Here is a 6,275-nt window from a genome sequence, read left to right on the forward strand (position 1 = left end):
CTCTGATAAACTTCAATCACTCTTTACTGCTGTACTGCAAGTTGGAGTGATATCACCCCCTTCCTTTCCCCCAGCAGCCAAACAAAAGAACAATGGGAAGGTAACCAGATAGCAGCTCCCTAACACAAGATAACAGCTGCCTGGTAGATCTAAGAACAACATTCAATAGTAAAATCCAGGTCCCACTGAGACACATTCAGTTACATTGAGAAGGAAAAACAGCAGCCTGCCAGAAAGCATTTCTCTCCTAAAGTGCAGACACAAGTCACATGACCAGGGGCAGCTGGGAAACTGAAAATATGTCTAGCCAGCTTTACTCACCCCTGTCTCTTCCTTACTCCCAGCTTTACTCACCCCTGTCTCTTCCTTACTCCCAGCTTTACTCACCCCTGTCTCTTCCTTACTCCCAGCTTTACTCACCCTTGTCTCTTCCTTACTCCTATCTTTACTCATCCCTGTCTCTTCCTTACTCCCAGCTTTACTCTCCCCTTAGCTCATAACAAGGTGCCAGATATATAGAAACATGTGAATGTGAATAAAACATAAAATACACATAAATAGGAAGTGGGAGGAATAATCAGTACAACAGTAACATGTGGATTCATATTTCAGTCTCTTTGTCTCAGCGGTCTGTCAATTTGTTTTTTTTTTATTTCTGCAGCTTTATTATAACAGAGCGACTGAACAAAAGCAGCGAACTTCCGCCCACCGCTATAATGGCGGCCGCAGCCAAGACCTGTGACGTTTCCCGGAGCTGAAACACTGGCTCTTTAGTCAGACAGCGCGCGTAGGCTGAAATTCTAACTGACTCCAATCATACAAACTATGAGAAGATTGCCATTAGTGAGTGTGGGTTGTTTCAGCGTCTGTCTATTAAGTTATTCTCAATGTCTGTCTTTTTATTGCCAACAATGCAGAACTGATTAAATGGACAAGTTCCGCCCACCAGCAAGATGGCACTTCCCCCGCTCTACCAATGACATTTCTGAAGTAAAAACGGCCATTTTATTGGGCCAGAGTGCGTGGGCTGCGCCAATACCGACCTACATCATCTGGGCGACTCCACTGTTACACCTGGGGGCGGGACTCAGTCATTTGTGTGCCTCCCCCATTCACAGTCCGGAGAGAACCGAGATGTGACTCACTGGGAATTGTCCCCTGCTGCTCCCTGTAACTCCCTTCTACTGTGTCCCTGACATTCCCATCCCCTGTACTCACATCTCCAGCCTCATCTACTGGGTAAGTCATTTTCCCTCCTCCTCCTCCTCCTCCTCCTCCTCCTGTACTGTCTGTGGGACTGGGGCTTAATCCTGCTGCAGGGACTGATAGAGAGGGGAGACTGGGGGTTAATCCTGCTGCAGGGACTGATAGAGAGGGGAGACTGGGGGTTAATCCTGCTGCAGGGACTGATAGAGAGGGGAGACTGGGGGTTAATCCTGCTGCAGGGACTGATAGAGAGGGGAGACTGGGGGTTAATCCTGCTGCAGGGACTGATAGAGAGGGAGACTGGGGGTTAATCCTGCTGCAGGGACTGATAGAGAGGGGAGACTGGGGGTTAATCTTGCTGCAGGGACTGATGATAGAGAGGGGAGACTGGGGGTTAATCCTGCTGCAGGGACTGATAGAGAGGGGAGACTGGGGGTTAATCCTGCTGCAGGGACTGATAGAGAGGGGAGACTAGGGTTAATCCTGCTGCAGGGACTGATAGAGAGGAGAGACTGGGGCTTAATCCTGCTGCAGGAACTGATAGAGAGGGGAGACTGGGGTTAATCCTGCTGCAGGGACTGATAGAGAGGGGAGACTGGGGGTTAATCCCGCTGCAGGGACTGATAGAGAGGGGAGACTGGGGCTTAATCTGCTGCAGGGACTGATAGAGAGGGGAGACTGGGGGTTAATCCTGCTGCAGGTACCGATAGAGAGGGAGACTGGGGGTTAATCCTGCTGCAGGGACTGATAGAGAGGGGAGACTGGGGGTTAATCCTGCTGCAGGACTGATAGAGAGGGGAGACTGGGGGTTAATCCTGCTGCAGGGATTGATAGAGAGGGGAGACTGGGGGTTAATCCTGCTGCAGGGACTGATAGAGAGGGGAGACTGGGGGTTAATCCTGTTGATAGAGAGGGAGACTGGGGGTTAATCCTGCTGCAGGGACTGATAGAGAGGGGAGACTGGGGTTAATCCTGCTGCAGGGACTGATAGAGAGGGGAGACTGGGGTTAATCCTGCTGCAGGGACTGATAGAGAGGGAGACTGAGGGTTAATCCTGCTGCAGGGACTGATAGAGAGGGGAGACTGGGGGTTAATCCTGCTGCAGGGACTGATAGAGAGGGGAGACTGGGGGTTAATTCCTGCTGCAGGACTGATAGAGAGGGGAAGACTGGGGTTAATCCTGCTGCAGGGACTGATAGAGAGGGGAGACTGGGGGTTAATCCCTGCTGCAGGACTGATAGAGAGGGGAGACTGGGGGTTAATCCTGCTGCAGGGACTGATAGAGAGGGGAGACTGGGGGTTAATCCTGCTGCAGGGACTGATAGAGAGGGGAGACTGGGGGTTAATCCTGCGCAGGGACTGATAGAGAGGGAGACTGGGGGTTAATCCTGCTGCAGGGACTGATAGAGAGGGGGACTGGGGGTTAATCCTGCTGCAGGGACTGAAGAGAGGGGAGACTGGGGTTAATCCTGCTGCAGGGATTTGATAGAGAGGGGGGACTGAGGGTTAATCCTGCGCAGGGACTGATAGAGAGGGGAGACTGGGGGTTAATCCGGGCTGCAGGGACTGATAGAGAGGGGAGACTGAGGGTTAATCCTGCTGCAGGACTGATAAGAGAGGGGAGACTGGGGGTTAATCCTGCTGCAGGGGACTAAATAGAGAGGGGAGACTGGGGGTTAATCCTGCTGCAGGGACTGATAGAGAGGGAGACTGGGGCTTAATCCTGCCTGCAGGGACTGATAGAGGAGGGGAGACTGGGGGGTTAATCCTGCTGCAGGGATGATAGAGAGGGGAGAACTGGGGGTTAATCCTGCTGCAGGGACTGATAGAGAGGGGAGACTGGGGTTAATCCTCCCTGCAGGGACTGATAGAGAGGGGAGACTGGGGTTAATCCTGCTGCAGGACTGATAAGAGAGGGGAGAACTGGGGGTTAATCCTGCTGCAGGGACTGAATTTAGAGAGGGGAGACTGGGGGTTAATCCTGCTGTAGGACTGATAGAGAGGGGAGACTGGGGGTTAATCCTGCTGCAGGGACTGATAGAGAGGGGAGACTGGGGCTTAATCCTGCTGCAGGGACTGATAGAGAGGGGAGACTGGTGATTAGGAGAGGACACAGTATGTAAATCAGCAGGTCCCTGTATATTACAACAGTTGCTGTTTGTTTATCTCATCCCTGTGATTTATTTTGTTCTGAATTTGTTATTCTGCATTTCTCTGATCTCCTCTATGTCTGTACATGGGACACTTAGTTTGTGTGATTGTTGCAGTTACACACAGTGAATGTTGAGCTGTATATAGAGGTAAATAATATATATAGGGATATACAGAACTACATCTCACCTGCTCAGGCCCCACATTCCCCTCCATAACTGACTTTATTCATATGATTTGATGCTGTTGCTCTTTCATTTCTGGTTCGATTCTCTCCTATTTCTTCTCTCCTTTTCCCAATTTTACTTCCCTTCAATTTCCATCTTCTCTGTCTGTTCTTCTCTATATTTGGGAGCCAGTGTTACTATCACATCTCTCTAGAGCCGCTCCCCATATCATTTCTGCTTCATTATTGTTTTCCAAAATGTTTCCTCTTTACTTTTTCTGCTTCTAAATTTTCTCACTTTTACTCTCTGCCCTTCTACCCGCCCTCTCTTTTACTCTCCGCCCTTCTACCCGCCCTCTCTTTTACTCTCTGCCCTGCTACCCGCCCTCTCTTTTACTCTCCGCCCTTCTACCCGCCCTCTCTTTTACTCTCTGCCCTTCTACCCGCCCTCTCTTTTACTCTCTGCCCTGCTACCCGCCCTCTCCTTTACTCTCCGCCCTCTCCTTTACTCTCCACCCTTCTACCTGCCCTCTCCTTTACTCTTCGCCCTTCTACCCGCCCTCTCCTTTACTCTCCGCCCTCTCCTTTACTCTCTGCCCTCTCCTTTACGCTCCGCCCTCTCCTTTACGCTCCGCCCTCTCCTTTACGCTCCGCCCTCTCCTTTACGCTCCGCCCTCTCCTTTACGCTCCGCCCTCTCTTTTATTCTCTGCCCTTCTACCCCCCTCTCTTTTACTCTCCGCCCTTCTACCGCCCTCTCCTTTACTCTCCGCCCTTCTACCCCCCTCCTTTACTCTCCGCCCTTCTACCCCCCCTCTCCTTTACTCTCCGCCCTTCTACCCTTCCTCTCCTTTACTCTCCGCCCTTCTACCCGCCCTCTCTTTTACTCTCCGCCCTTCTACCCGCCCTCTCTTTTACTCTCCGCCCTTCTACCCCGCCCTCTCGTTTATTCTCTGCCCTCTCGTTTACTCTCTGCCCTCTCCTTTACTCTCTGCCCTCTCCTTTACGCTCCGCCCTCTCCTTTACGCTCCGCCCTCTCCTTTACGCTCCGCCCTCTCCTTTACGCTCCGCCCTCTCCTTTACGCTCCGCCCTCTCCTTTACGCTCCGCCCTCTCCTTTACGCTCCGCCCTCTCCTTTACGCTCCGCCCTCTCCTTTACGCTCCACCCTCTCCTTTACGCTCCACCCTCTCTTTTATTCTCTGCCCTTCTACCCGCCCTCTCTTTTACTCTCCACCCTTCTACCCACCCCTCTCTTTTACTCTCCGCCCTGTTACCGGCCCCTCTTTTTAACTCTCCGCCCTTCTACCTGCCCTCTCCTTTACTCTCTGCCCTTCTACCCGCCCTCTCTTTTTCTCTCAGCCCTTCTACCCGCCCCTCTTTTACTCTCTGCCCTTCTACCCTGCCCCTCTCTTTTACTCTCCGCCCTTCTACCCGCCCCTCTCTTTTACTCTCCCCCTTCTACCTGCCCTCTTTTTACTCTCTGCCCTTCTACCCGCCCTCTCCTTTACTCTCTGCCCTTCTACCCGCCCTCTCCTTACTCTCCGCCCTTCTACCCGCCCTCTCTTTTACTCTCTGCCCTTCTACCCGCCCTCTCTTTTACCCTCCGCCCTTCTACCCCGCCCTCTCCTTTACTCTCTGCCCTTCTACCCGCCCTCTCCTTTACTCTCTGCCCTCTCCTTTACTCTCTGCCTTCTACCCGCCCTCTCCTTTACTCTCTGCCCTTCTACCCGCCCTCTCCTTTACTCTCTGCCCTTCTACCCGCCCTCTCCTTTACTCTCTGCCCTTCTACCGCCCTCTCCTTTACTCTCTGCCCTTCTACCCGCCCTCTCCTTTACTCTCCGCCCTTCTACCCGCCCTCTCCTTTACTCTCCGCCCTTCTACCCGCCCTCTCTTTTACTCTCTGCCTTCTACCCACCCTCTCTTTACCCTCCGCCCTTCTACCCGCCCTCTCCTTTACTCTCTGCCCTTCTACCCGCCTCTCCTTTACTCTCTGCCCTCTCCTTTACTCTCTGCCCTTCTACCCGCCCTCTCTTTTACTCTCTGCCCTTCTACCCGCCCTCTGCTTTACTCTCTGCCCTCTCCTTTACTCTCTGCCCTTCTACCCGCCCTCTCTTTTACCCTGCGCCCTTCTACCCCGCCCTCTCCTTTACTCTCTGTCCTTCTACCCGCCCTCTCCTTTACTCTCTGCCCTCTCTTTTACTCTCTGCCCTTCTACCCGCCCTCTCTTTTACTCTCTACCCGCCCTCTCCTTTACTCTCCGCCCTTCTACCCGCCCATCTCTTTTACTCTCATCCCTTCTTCCCGCCCCTCTCTTTTACTCTCCGCCCTGTTACCTGCCCTCTCCTTTACTCTCTGCCCTTCTACCCGCCCTCTCTTTTTCTCTCCGCCCTTCTACCCGCCCCGCTTTCTACTCTCTGCCCTTCTACCCCGAGGCACAAAATGTCTCAATGTCCTAAATATATTGATGAGTGCAGACGACCTCTCTTATTTATTCATTTTGTTATCACACCCTCCTTGCACCCCCACTAATTTAGTGGTGAGCACAACTTTCCCTTTTATTTTGCTATAATCCAACATCACATGCAGCTAATGTTTCTCTTTTTTTTCTAAGCACTTGAGTTTGTCCTTCTGCTGTTTCCCACAGACACCACAGTCCTGATGGATCTCACTCGCTTCTGATACACAGTGTGGGGCCCTCCTATCTGCGCTCAGGGGCCCCATTCCCAACATGGAGTCACACGTGTCCTGTAAGT

At 52.5% G+C, this 6,275-nt stretch overlaps 1 protein-coding gene across 1 annotated transcript in view; it reads left to right on the top strand.

The window, feature by feature from the left end:
- Positions 1-672: 672 nt before the first annotated feature.
- The window catches only part of LOC121395193 (gastrula zinc finger protein XlCGF57.1-like), a 41,922-nt gene continuing 36,319 nt past the window's right edge, over positions 673-6,275 (top strand). Inside the window, exons 1-2 of the mRNA XM_041568175.1 lie at positions 673-1,239; positions 6,134-6,269. The gene's annotated coding sequence lies outside the window, so the exon portion shown is untranslated. The remainder of the gene's footprint in view (positions 1,240-6,133; positions 6,270-6,275) is intronic.

The sequence above is a fragment of the Xenopus laevis genome, chromosome 6S (genome assembly GCF_017654675.1).
Source record: "Xenopus laevis strain J_2021 chromosome 6S, Xenopus_laevis_v10.1, whole genome shotgun sequence".
Lineage (NCBI taxonomy): Eukaryota > Metazoa > Chordata > Amphibia > Anura > Pipidae > Xenopus > Xenopus laevis.